This window comes from Ailuropoda melanoleuca, chromosome 11 (assembly GCF_002007445.2).
Source record: "Ailuropoda melanoleuca isolate Jingjing chromosome 11, ASM200744v2, whole genome shotgun sequence".
In the NCBI taxonomy this organism is placed as follows: domain Eukaryota; kingdom Metazoa; phylum Chordata; class Mammalia; order Carnivora; family Ursidae; genus Ailuropoda; species Ailuropoda melanoleuca.
This window is the reverse complement of record NC_048228.1, coordinates 53,428,984-53,444,018: the sequence shown is the minus strand read 5'-3', so window position 1 is coordinate 53,444,018 and position 15,035 is coordinate 53,428,984.

Sequence of the window (15,035 nt, the reverse complement as noted above, 5' to 3'; positions counted from 1 at the left end):
CTGTGTGGCTTATCTCACTTAGCATGATACCTTCAAGGTCCATCTGTATTATCAAAAATGGCAGGATTTCTTTCTTTCTCATGGCTGAGTGATATTCCATTGCATATATATACACATTCATATACATATTTATGCATATATGTACACTCTTATATGTATATATTTGATTATATATATTGTGTGTGTCTATATACATATACTATATATATACATAAATATATATATATATAACATATATATAATACATACACACACCCCCCACATATTTTTTATTCATTCATCGATGGACACTTAAGTTTCCATATTTTGGCTATTGTGAATAATGTTGCAGTGAACATGAGAATGCAGATATCTCTTTGATATCCTGTTTTTATTTCTTTTGGATATATACCCAGAAGTGGAGTTGCCAGATCATACGGTAGTTCCATTTTTAATTCCTTGAGGAAACTTCATACTGTTTTCCATAGTGGCTACACCAATTTACATACCCACCAACGATTAAGGGTTCTCTTTTTTCCCTATCCTTGCCAACACTTGTTATTTCTTGGCTTTTTGATAACGATTCTAACAGGTGTGAGGTGATATCTCATTGTGATTTTGATTTGTATTTCTCTGATGTTTAGTGATTTTGAACATCTTTTCATGTACCTGTTGGACATCTGTACGTTTTCTTTGGAAAAATGTCTACTCAGTTCCTCTGCCCATTTTTAAATTGGGAATTTTTGTTTTTTGCTATTGAGCTGTTATAAGTTCTTTATATATTTTGGATATTAACCCCTTATCAGATATATGATTTACAAACATTTTTTTTTCTTTCTGTAGGTTGTCTTTTCATTTCGTTGATGGTTTCATTTGTTCTGCAGGAGCTTTTTTAGTTTGATGTAGTCCTACTTATTTATTTTTGCTATTGTCTTCACTTTTGGTGTTAAATGATAAAAAAAAAAAACATTGATAAGACCAATGTCAAGGAGTCTGCTCTTTATATTTTCATCTAGAAGTTTAATGGTTTCAGGTCTTATTTTAAGTGTTTAATCTGTTTTGACTTAACTTTTGTATATAGTATGAGATATACTTTCATTCTTTTGCATATGTCTCTTCAGTTTTCCTAATACTATTTATTGAAGAGACTATCCTTTCCCCATTGTGTATCCTTAGCTCTTTCGTTGTTAATTAATTGGCTATATATGTGTGAGTTTATTTCTGGGCTCTCTATTCTGTTTCATTAATCTATGTGTCTTTTTTTATGCCAATACCATATGTTTTGATTGCTATAGTTTTGTAATATAGTTTAAAATCAAGAAGTGTGTTGCCTCCAGCTTTGTTCTTCTTTCTCAAGATTGCTTTGGCTATTCAGGATCTTCTGTTTCCATACACATTTTGCGATTGTTTTTTCATTTCTGTGGAAAATGCCTTTGGAAGTTTCACAGGGATTGGAGTGAATCTGAAGATTGCTCTGCTAGTATAGATGTTTTAAAAAGAGTAATTCTTCTAATCCATGAGCATGTAATATCTTTGTATTTATTTGTGTCTTCTTCAATTTCTTTTATCAATGTCTTATAGTTTTCAGTATACAGGTCTTTCACTTGTTTTATTCCCAAGAACTTTATTCTTTTTGAATCAATTGTAAATGGAATTATTTTTAAATTTTTCTTTCTGATAGTTCACTGTTACTGTATAGAACAGCAACTGATTTTTATATGTTGATTATGTATCCTGCAAATCTATTGAATTTGTTTATTAGTTCTAATCGTTTTTGGTAAAGTCCTAAGGGGGTTTTGATGTATAATATAATGTCATCTGCGAATAAAGATAGTTTTACTTCTTTGTTTTCAAAATGGATGTTTTTTATTTCTTTTTTGTGCCTAACTGCTCTGGCTAGGACTTCCAGTCCTATGTTGAAAAGGAGGTGGTAAAAATGGGCATATTTACCTTATTCCTGATCTTAAGGGAAAAGCTTTCAGTTTTTCACTATTGAGTATGATGTTAACTATGGCTTGTCGTTTATGGCCTTTATTATGATGAGGTACATTCCCTCTATACCTACTTCCTTGAGAGGGTTTTTTTTTTTTAAATCAGGAATGGATGTTGAATTTTGTCAAGAGTTTTTCTACATCTAAAGAGATAATCAGGGGTGCCTGGGTGCCTCAGTTGGTTAATCATCTGCCTTCTGCTCAGATCATGATCCCAGGGTCCTGGGATCAAGTCCTACAATGGGCTCCCTGCTCAGCGAGAAGTCTGCTTCTCCCTCTCCCTCTCTCCTCCCCCTTACTTGTGCTCTCTCTCTCACACACATGCTCCCAAATAAATAAATAAAATCTAAATAAAATCTTTTAAAAAATTTATAGACAATCATATTGTTTTTATCCTTCATTTTGTGAACATGGTATATCACATTGATTGATTTGTGTATGTTGAACCATCCTTGCATCCTAGATAAAAATCCCACTTGATCATGGTATATGATCCTTTGAATGTTCATCAGGGATGTTGACTTGTCATTTTCTTTTCTTGTAGTGTGCTTGACTAGTTTTAGTACCAGGGTAATGCTGGCCTCATAAAATAAGTTTGAAAGTGTTTCCTTCCCTTGATTACTTGTTGGTATTAGTTTTTCTTTAAATGTTTGATAGAATTCAACAGTGAAGCCATCTGGTCTTGGAGTGTTCTTTGTTGGGAGGTTTTTGATTACTTATTTAATCTTCTTACTAGTAATTGATCTGTCCAGATTTTCTGTTTCTTTGGTAGGTTGTATGTTTCTAGGAATTTATCCATTTCTTCTAGGTTTTCCACTTTGTTGGCGTCAAATTTATTATTGATTGGTTTTCTATGAATAAACTATCTTTGGTTGAACAAATTATAATTGCTTTATTTGTAGGAAACTTTTGCAATGATGTAATAGAATCTGGCAGAAATTTAAGTAGACAAAAATTGGAGTATTATGTTGCTTTTTCTGTTTACTTTATGTTTTGCTTTAGTTTGAGGTTAAAGATAGGTTCTTATGAATTTTAATTTTTCCTAGAGGTTTTCCCTCATGCCACTGTACTGCCACCAAGTATTGCTTGTTTAACACCAAGCATGGAAAACACTTTAAAAGCAGTTTTCAGAAAAACACTGTGCTATGTATAACAAGCTTTACTGGTTTTACAAATAGAATTTGTACTGCTTCGAGTGCACCTCTCCTCCTTTACTTCATCGACCTCTGTAGACATTTTGAGATCTCACTTACATATGTATCTTTTTCTTCTGTGATGCTTCTCCCTTTTATGCAGGCAGTTATATTCTTCTCATTGCACCATCATAGCACCATATACATGATCCATTTGAGCCTTTGATATGTTACATATATCCTGGTGATAAACTTATGCGTCTATCTTCCCACTCCATTGGGACAGTCCCAAAAGGCAGTCTTTTTAAAAATTCATATTTGTAAATATTTCCTCATCCCATCCCAGTATCTGTCCATAGTGTTTAGCATTGTATCTGACACAGTAGTAGCAATGGGAGACGGTAAATTCTTGACCATGAGACCAAGTAACTATTTGATCAGAGCTGCCCATGATGAATAACATGTTATCAAATCAAAATAACCAAAAAGTTGGTCATGCCCAGCAGTATTCCATCATCTAATGGAAGTAATATATATGGAACCAAGCCCCAGAATATATTATTTAGGGACTCATAGGAAATTCTTTATTACCGAAATATGCGACATTGGTTAATAGATTAGTCTAGATGATTTGTTTGCACCGAGTGGAAGTGAACTGCTACTGCCTTACAACCTCATTCAGGGTTGGCCCGTAAGGACCATAAGAAGGAATTCCTCCTAATGGGTGGTATTTTTAATATTTCAGATCCTTTTCCAATTTTATGAAAGATGTCGTATCAGTCACAAATCTACACTTATTCATGGTCATTGGCTAATGGAACTAAGAGGAAGAAGATTGTAATCTTAGAGATAAGGGGGTTTGAAAGTAAAATACATGGATAGACCTTTTTTAATGGACCTAAAATGTCAGAGTATTGTCCTGAATGAACGTTCATCAAAAAGCTTTTACTGTAGAAGAGTATCTTAATAATCAGATAGATAAAATGACAATTGCTTTAACTGTGAGTCAGCCTTTTTCCATGGCCACATTATTACTTTTTCAATGGGTATGAATAAAATGGCCGTCCTGCAGCAATAGAGGCTATATATAGACTCAACAACATCAATGTTTACTCCTGAAGGGTGATATTGTCACCATTATTCAATGCCTAATTTGCCAGCAGCAGCAACTTATCCTCAAACTTTTATGTGATAAATCCACTAGTTTCCTATTGCTGCATAAAAATTATCACAGCTTATAACAACACACATTTATCATTTCACAGTTTCCATGGGTCATAAGTTTGCACATAGTGTGGCTGGGTCCTTTCCTCAGGTGCAAGCAAGGTGTTGAACAGACTGCATTCTCATTTGGAAGCTTGACTGGGGAAGAATCCAATTCTTTTTTTTTTTTAAGATTTTATTTATTTATTTGGGAGAGAGAGCATGATTGGGGTGGTGGGGGTAGGGGCAGATGGAGAAGCAGACTCCCTGCTGAGCAGAAAGCTCAACACAGGGCTAAATCCCAGGTTCTTGAGATCATGACCTGAGCCAAAGATAGCTGCTTAACTGATTGAGCCACCCAGGTGCCCCAGGAAGAATCCAACTCTAAACTTATTCAGTTTGTTGGCTGTATGCCTGAGGGCACTGGCTTTTTGCTGACTGTTGTCTGGAAGCTGCCCACATTTCCTTGACATATAGTCCTCATGAACACGGGTACTTATTTCATCAAACCACAAGCAGAGCTGGCTTTATGGGCATGTATTATATGCTGTCACACAAATCCTGTGCTTAAAAAGCCTCACACTTGGTTTAATGTTCTTCTGTAACCATTTTGAAATTCTTCACAATTTTTGAATAAGGAGTCCCACATTTTGCTTATGTACTGAGCATCACAAATTATGTAGTTACTTGTACCTGCAAGGAGAATCTCTAGCTTTAGTGTGCTAAGATGTAGTCTTTTATAACATGATGTAATCACAAAAATGATATCCATCACCTTCTGCTGTATAATGTAATCACAGGAATGACATCCCATTACCTTTGCTATAGTATGATGGTTAGAACCAAGTCACAAGCCCTGCCCACACTCAAGGGGTGGAATTACAAAAAGGCATGAATACAAGGAGGTGGGGATCATGAGGGTCACCCCTAGAGTCTTTCTCCTACAATACTAAAACTGAAGTAGAGTAGGTGGAGGGCAGGTCACTAGAAAGAATATAGATCGAATTTCTCTGCCTGCCAGGCTCTATTGCATGGAGTTTCTGACTGTTTTATTTACAGTCATTTTATCCCATACCACATTGCCTCTGAGGAATTGATTTTATAGTTAATAGTTTATCCCTTACCACTTGCCTTATAGGTTGTCAAAATGCGCTACTAAACACCAACTTATGGTGCTAGGTAAGGATGCTGTCTCTTGAGCGGTCAGGATGTTGTCTTGTATGATGCATTATATGCTTGGAATCAGCAACCAGTATGTGGTGCTGTTTTACAGCCAGAATGCACGAATTTGAGAAGCAATTTTTTTTTCAGTGTCACATGGCATTAAAAAAATTTTTTTAATTCAATTAATTAACATATAATGCATTATTTGTCTCAGGGGTACAGATCTATGATTTATCAGTCTCATATAATACCCAGTCCTCATTATAACACATACCCTCCCCAATGTCTATCACCCCAGTTACCCCATCCCTCCACCTCCCCTCCAGCAACCCTCAGTTTGTTCCCTATGATTAAGAGTCTCTTATGTTTCAGTCTTGGTAGTTTACAGCAAATATCATTCTCAATGGGGAAAAGCTAGAAGCCTTTCCCTTAATATCAGGAACACGACAAGGATGCCCACTCTCGCCACTATTATTCAACATAGTACTAGAAGTCCTTGCAACAGCAATCAGACAACAAAAAGGGATAAAAGGTATCCAAATCGGCAAAGAAGAAGTCAAACTGTCTCTCTTTGCAGATGACATGATACTCTATATGGAAAACCCAAAGGAATCCACTCCCAAACTATTAGAAGTTATAGAACAATTCAGTAAGGTGGCAGGATACAAAATCAATGCCCAGAAATCAGTTGCATTTCTATACACGAATAACGAGACTGAAGAAAGAGAAATTAGGGAATCCATCCCATTTACAATAACACCAAAAACCATGCGTTACCTTGGAATTAACTTAACCAGAGACGTAAAGGACCTATATGCTAGAAACTATAGATCACTTTTGAAAGATATTGAGGAAGACATAAAAAGATGGAAAAATATTCCATGCTCATGGATTGGAAGAATTAACATAGTTAAAATGTCCATACTACCCAGAGCAATCTACACTTTCAATGCTATCCCGATCAAAATACCGAGGACATTTTTCAAAGAACTGGAACAAATAGTCCTTAAATTTGTATGGAACCAGAAAAGGCCCCGAATCTCCAAGGAACTGTTGAAAAGGAAAAACAAAGCTGGGGGCATCACAATGCCGGATTTCGAGCTGTACTACAAAGCTGTGATCACAAAGACAGCATGGTACTGGCACAAAAACAGACACATCGACCAATGGAACAGAATAGAGAACCCAGAAATGGACCCTCGGCTCTTTGGGCAACTAATCTTTGATAAAGCAGGAAAAAACATCCGGTGGAAAAAAGACAGTCTCTTCAATAAATGGTGCTGGGAAAATTGGACAGCTACGTGCAAAAGAATGAAACTTGACCACTCTCTCACACCATACACAAAGATAAACTCCAAATGGATGAAAGACCATCTGATGCGAGACAGGAATCCATCAAAATCCTAGAGGAGAACATAGGCAGCAACCTCTATGACAACGCCCAAAGCAACATTTTCATGACACATCTCCAAAGGCAAGAGAAACAAAAGAAAAAATGAACTTGTGGGACTTCATCAAGATACAAAGCTTCTGCACACAAAGCTTCTGCACAGCCAAGGAAACAGTCAAAAAAACTAAGAGGCGGCCCACGGAATGGGAGAATATATTTGCAAATGATGCTACAGATAAAAGACTGGTATCCAAGATCTACAAAGAACTTCTCAAACTCAATACGCAAGAAACAAATAAATCATAAAATGGGCAGAAGATATGAACAGACACTTTTCCAATGATGACATACAAATGGCCAACAGACACATGAAAAAATGTTCCAAATCATTAGCCATCAGGGAAATTCAAATCAAAACCACACTAAGATACCACCTTACGCCAGTTAGAATGGCAAAAATTGACAAGGCAAGAAACAACAATTGCTGGAGGGGATCCCTCCTACATTGTTGGTGGGAATGCAAGTTGGTACAGCCACTATGGAAAACAGTGTGGAGGTCCCTTACAAAGTTAAAAATTGAGCTACCCTATGACCCAGCCATTGAACTACTGGGTATTTACCCCAAAGATACAGATGTAGTGAAGAGAAGGGCCATATGCACCCCAATGTTCATAGCAGCATTGTCCACAATAGCCAAATCATGGAAGGAGCCGAGATGCCCTTCAACAGATGACTGGATTAAGAAGTTGTAGTCCATATATACAATGGAATATTACTCAGCTATCAGAAAGAACGAATTCTCAACATTTGCTGCAACATGGACGGCACTGGAGGAGATAATGCTAAGTGAAATAAGTCAAGCAGAGAAAGACAATTATCATATGATTTCTCTCATCTATGGAACATAAGAACTAGAAAGGGATAAAGAAGGGGGGTAATCAGAAGGGGGAATGAAGCATGAGAGACTATGGACTCTGAGAAAGAAACTGAGGGCTTCAGAGGGGAGGGGGGTGGGGGAATGGGATAGACTGGTGATGGATAGTAAGGAGGGCACGTATTGCATGGTGCACTGGGTGTTATACGCAACTAACGAATCATCGAACTTTACATCAGAAAAAAAAAAAGAGTCTAATGGTTTGTCTCCTTCTCTGGTTTTGTCTTGTTTCATTTTTTCCTCTCTTCTCCTATGATCTTCTGCCTTGTTTCTTAAATTCCACATATGAGTGAGATCATATGATAATTGTCTTTCTCTGATTGACTTATTTGGCTTACCATAATGCCTTCTAGTTCCATCCATGTCGTTGTAAATGGCAAGATTTCATTTTTTGATTGCTGTGTAGTATTCCATTGTATGTATATACCACATCTTCTTTATCCATTCATCTGTTGATGGGCATCTAGGCTCTTTACATAGTTTGGCTATTGTGGACATTGCTGCTATAAACATTGGGGTGAAAGTGCCCCTTCGAATCACTAAATCTGCTGGGTCATAGGGTAGCTCTACTTTCAAATTTTTGAGGAACCTCCATACTGTTTTCCAGAGTGGCTGTACCAGCTTGCATTCCCACCAACAGTGTAGGAGTTTTCCCCTTTCTCCACATCCTTGCTTGCCAACATTTGTTGTTTCCTGACTTGTTAATTTAGGCATTCTGACTGGTGTAAGGTGGTATCTAATTGTGGTTTTGGTTTGTATTTTCCTGATGCAATGTTTTTAAGTGGTGGTTCACAAACTTATACCCAATGCTCTACTTATAAAATTTTTTTGCATCTTATCTTCAGAAGACTAGTTTTTACTAGTTTAGAGGTTTTAATATCTAAAATAAATGGTTTCATCAGGAAACATAAGAAAAGTTGACTTGAATTGAAAGTGCACAGAGCCACTGGCCATTTATGCAATTCATGCCACTGGAAAAACAAGAGAAAAAGGAGGTTTGGGTGTTGGCAGAAGTGATCAATGCTATTTATGAAAGGTAATAGGCTTATTGCTACACAACGAGGGGAAAGAAGAATATGGAAAAAATCCTTTCTTTATAACTTTTATAACTTTTTAAATTTTTCTTTTTAAATTTCATTTTCTGAGAGCTCCAGTACATTGTTGAAAAGCAGGGGCTTCAGTTGGCAACTGTATATTATAACTTTAAAAATAATATTTCTAGTTTTTTGTCACTAAGTAGGATGTTTATGGAAGGTTTTTTTTTTAATGGTTTTTTTAAGGTTTTTTTTAAATGACTTTTAGTTTTGGTTTTAGTTTTTTTAAATGACTTTTAGTTTTGGTTTTTGGGTTTTTTTTTTAATGGTTTTTTTTAAGGTTTTTTTTAAATGACTTTTAATTAAGTACATTTCCTTCTATTTTTGGTTTGTTACTTTAAAAAATCATGAAAATGTATTGACTTTTTCTAATGCATTCTTTCATTAATTGAAATAATCATAAGTTTTTCCTTTATTAATGTGGTGAATCACATCAATTGGTTTTCTGAGGTTGAGTCATTTTGGAGTTCCTGGAATAAACCCCAGTTGGCCATCTCTATGTCTTATCTGTTCAGTGCCAAATGTGATTTGTTAATTTTTTATTTAGGATTTTGCACCTGTATTCATAAATCACACTCACATACAGTATTCCATTCTTATATTGTTCTCATCCAATTTCAGTTTTAAGGTAAATTGGATAGTATATTATTTAGGGTTCAGTTTAAAACAACAGATTCTCTGCTACACAAAAAGGGGTTTATCCTATAGGATGTTAAATGGCTTACTTAGAGATACATCACTAGGGCTGAAAGAGACTTCTATTTGAATTTCCAGGAATTACACCCAAATCTATATTGCAGAACTGGGTCGTCAAGATAGATCATGCCAGTGATGCAATCAAGAATTTGAAAAATTAAGCAGCTGCCATCTCTGCCACGATCAGGAAGCCACTGACTCAGGAAGTTACCTAACAGTTGGGATGCAGCGACTTCTCTATTGCCAGTTCCAAAATCACATTACTTCTGCTGATCATGAAGTAACCTACAGTTCAGATGCTGCTGCTAGCTGCTGGCTCAGGAACCAGCCTTGAGTTTGTCACAATCCACTTGCAACATAGTGGATGCCTTACATCCTGCCTCCCTCCCCATTTGATTCACTTCCAAATTGAAGTTTCATTTAAGTTAAGTTACATAGCAGAGACTGAACCATATCTGGAATTTAAGCAAGAGAGATTCTGGGAAATGCAGTGTTTTATATGGTTTCTGCCTCCTCTAAGGAGATGGAATATGTATACAATGAGCCAATCCACATTGGTGTCCGTGTGTGACTCTCCCTTATTTTCTGTCATCTAAAACAACTTGTATAGGACAGGAATGATCTGTTTCTGTAAGGTTTTGTGGAATATACCTGTAAATTTTGTCCTGAAGAATCTTTTAAACCCATCAGTTTAGGGTGCCTGGGTGACTCAGTTGGTTAAGTGTCTGCCTTCGGCTCAGGTCATGATCTCAGCTTCCTGGGATCAAGCCCCACATTGGGCTCTCCACTCAGTGGGGAGTCTACTTCTCCCTCTCCCTCTGTGCTTTCCCTCTCTTCCTCTCAAATAAATAAAATATTAAAAAAAATAAAGTGTAAACCCACCAGTTTAATTTATTTTATGTGTGAGAAAAGGGGTAAGAGAAGTCAGATTTATATTAATTTGGAAATGAATAAAATGTCCTAGGAAGCATTCATGAATAAATAACAAATGTTAAGATGTTTTTGGGAACGATACAGGGTAGTTGGAGGATATGGTGGGAAAGAGAATTTTTAACTGTATGTACTTGGAGTATTTATTGAGTTTAGAATCATGTGAACACTATCTATTGACATATAAAATATATAACAAGTATTGGCATGCTATTTCTTTATGATTTTAAGGATTTCCTCTTCCCTTATTCCTAATACGGTTTTTGCGACTTTCTTTTATCTTTTTCCCCTTGATTGCTAAAAACTTGTTTATTTTATTAGGCTTTTCACAACTAGCTTTTAGATTTTGTATTCTTTTTGTTTCTTTGCCATTTCTTCAGTTTTGGGGTATAGCTTTATTATTTCCTTACTGGAGCTACTCTGTTGGGTTTTCTCTCCTTTCTCTCTAATTTGAATACTTACTTAACAAATTTAATTCCCCTTCTCCCCTCTCTCCCGCTCCCCATGAATGCAGTTGAAGTTTTAAATTTCCCTTTAGATGCACTTTGGGGGCACCCTATGAGTTTTAATATATAGTACTTTACTTCTTTGTCTTTTAAACTGTCAAAGCCAGTTTTATTATTAATTTTAACAAGTTAACAAATTCTGTTGTTTATGTAAGTTAATCTTTTAAATGCACCAGACTCTATATATTATGGCATCTTATTTCCGTGTATCACATTATAAAATAGAATGATATTACATTGTTCTGATGTGGAAATCAAGGCAATGAAATCAATCTACTCATTTTAATACCTCAGTTAAATGCTCACGGAGCCTTCTCAGTTTAAAAATGCTAAAGACCAGAAAAATCTTTATGAAACCTATATTATACTATCATTGCAGTTATGTCATAAAATAGCCTAGTCCGTAATTTTTTTTTAGTTCACTTATATATTTTTTTCAAATTTTTACTTAAATCCCAGCTAGTTAACATACAATGCAATATTGGTTTCAGGTATAGAATTTAGTGATTCATCACTTACATACAACATCCAGTGTTCACAATTTTTTTGGAGGTCAAAATGTGAAGGCTCAGAGTTTTTTTGTTCCTAGATTTTTTCTTTTTGCAGTTTTTTCCCTTCTTCAGATTCTTCAAGCTTTCTTCTCTTTATGTGGTCATCCCATCAAAACCAGGAAAAATCTGACAATGTATCAGTGATGCTTATTTGCTGTCTGGCTATGTTCATTCTAAAGCTAATTTGAATTTCAACCATCCATCTGCATTTAAATCCTAATTTTATTTGTAGATTTTAAAAGCATCTGTAAAAGGTGAGACTCTATTAAGGGGAGAGTCTGTGAGGCCTGTGAAATCTCATGAAACAAATAAAACTGAAAGCTCTGAAAAGAAGCCCAAAGTTTCTCTTTCAGTGTAACTTGAAATGGGGGGGGGCAGACAAATTGATTTATCTCTCTTTATCTCCCCCCTCCCCTCAAGCCTGCTCCTTTGAATAAACTGTTCAAGCTATAGCCCAGTTCCTAGAACTTCTGAGGATGCCAACTACCTATCCCTTCTGGATTAGTTAGTTAAGTAGTTAGTTCAACCATTCTTACCACAGGTGTGCCCATTCGAATATCATCTCCCCCCCAACGCTTCTTGCTGCTTTTCTGCCTAATCATCAGTAGGCCTCTTCTTAAACCCAATCTTTGCCAGTCTTTCTCAATCCACAGATTTATTTTTATTTATTTATTTTTTCTGGCACATTTACCTTTAGCACAATTCAAGAGACATATGTTAATCATTTACTATGCACAAAACAGTGTGATAAGCACTAATTCTAATTATTAGTCTGCAGTAAAACTGTTCTCATGACTAGGAATGTGTATAAACATCATTCCTAATTCTAGATTTGGAGTTTCTGATAAAAATGCATTAGAACATTGCTGCATTATGACTTTCGCTACTCTTTTTGGCTGCTCACACTACTTTGCATTATAGTTATATTTATGCCACTTATTTCCTCTGTTGGATTTTTAACTCCTTAAGGAGACTACATTTTTGTATTTGACATAACAATTAGAAACAAATCTTACCACTTTGCAGGTACTTAAATGTATGAACAGAAAAAGCATTTGATGAATATCAGAAGCTTTCTATATTCCTTATGCTTGCTGGTAAATGTTTGAAAACAAGCTCTCTGAAAAAAAGGATACATATATATATGTACATAGGTTTATTATAAAGTTTATTGACAGGAAGGATGTATAGCACACAATTTATAAATAATAAAATAATGTTCTTTACTATGAATTTCATATAGCCAATTGATTCTCAGAATTATTTCATTGACTTTTACCAACTCGTATCCATAGCTGCTCTATGGTTGCGATTGAGGAACAGGTGTGGTTACAACATGATGTCGTTGATATGTTCATATGCCTTAATAAGTAAGATAGAAAAAACCCAAAGACCAATGTCAGAACTTAACTTGTTCTTCAATAGTGTGTGACTTCTTTACTGAATCAGATAATAATTTACAAATGCTGAAAGAATATTTCTCCAATTTTTTTGTGCTCTTCACAATATGGTATGACATGAAGCACTTCTAAGTTGAATCTGCATTATTAACATTATCTCCATAATTTTTAAGGTCTACCATTAAAATGACAAATCAAGACCTGATTTATAGTGTTTCTAAAAATAAACAAATAATTTTTCTTCTTCTATTTAGTACGAGTTGGATATAAATGATAGTCATCAGTAGTAGAATAAATTTGAATTTGCTGGTTGAAAGTAGTTACTCTTGGCATCTCTTTTTTTTTATTGTGCAGGTTCATAGTCAGTCTACCCAACTATTCCTTTTTTATTTGTAGATTATTCATGCAAACAAAAAGGTGAATTTTACTAGGGGGAGACATTATCAGAGATTTGGTCCTGAGTTAGTTATAGAACTAAGGAAAACACTTTTCCCTTTTTCTGGGCCTCTGACTTCTCAACCACAGATGAGATTGAATGAGACGAAACTGATGATCTCTAAGGTTTCCTACAGATTCTATGATTCATGGTGATGGTAGATTATTGTTTTTACATACTTGCTGCTTCTTCCTGTGAAAAGCTGATAATTCCCCGTCCTATGATGTCGGGTTCAGCCCGACATCTTTCCTGTGGAAAGATTACACTCAGATCAGTGATATCAGGCATCACTAGGCAACATACATTAGTCAATGGGACATAAGCAGAAGTTACGTGTGCCATTGCTGATCAGAAGCTCTAAGAGCCATCCTAGGTTCTGCTCTCTCCCTTTTCCCTCTGCCACAACAAAGACAAAGCTCCACATAGAGGCTGCTTCTCTACCTGGATCTTAAAGGACAGAGAATGTGGAGCACACTGCCAACTCCCAACTGACGAGTGAAATAACGTCTTTGTTGTTGTAAGCCCCTGAAAGACTGGGATTTTTGTTATTGTAACATTATCTAGCAAAAGATAATTAGTTTATAAATTCATCAATAATTGAATGTCAGTTCATACTTAAAATAACTTCCAATTAAAATTTACTATAAATGAAAAAAGGTAATAAATATCCCAGTCATCCCCCAGTCCTTCTCTTCCCTTCAGGATCTCTTACCTTCATTAAATATATATGTATATATATATATTTAAATATACATATACACACACATATATATATTTACACACACATTTATACACACACACGCATATATAAAGCAACTTAAAAATAACGTAAGTATGGGATTTACATTAAATTCTACTATAGATACTGTAGTAGAATATATTACTGTGTTTATTATTTTATATAAATATTCTATATATCTACTCAGAATATTCCTTGTAATTTCTGCCTTGAATCCTTGAATGGATCTTCCAAGTAAAAATTAATATTTTTCAAAAGCAATTCTTCATCATTAAGATATTACTCACCTACCTAATTACAGTGTCCCTTAGAAATTCATGATTTACAAATATTAATTCAAGAGCAGGGGTTCTCTGAAGTAATATGATTTCTTGATCCTCTATTTGTTGTAATTTTAAAGTTGATTAAAAAAGCTGAAAAGTCTCCAAGCTTACCAGTGCTTCATTTGTGGCACAAAAATATTGACTCATTTTCCTCTTTACTCCCATAGCAAAGGGAACCTGAAAGTAAACTCTAAATATCTATGGCAATGACTTATCTGCATGAACTTGTATTTTCAATATCACCAAGATAGTGTTTTGCAGCAGTTTCACTACTTTATGTACCTTTCCTTAGTTTGCTCATTAACTCTATTGTTTTTGGAAACCAATAATGTCTTTAATACTCTTCTGAATGGCAGCTATGTGAGGCTGAGAGACTTGTAATATTTTACATTCATGTTTGACTTATGACATTCTCTCAGACTCAGCATGTGATTCTCTGCTTCTGAGTTCAAGGCAAAATATTCCTGAATGACCATCAAATACAACTAACTTGGTTTTTATGGTTTTATTGAGATCAATTCACATGCTATACAATTCACCCATCTCAACTGTACTTTTCAAGGCCC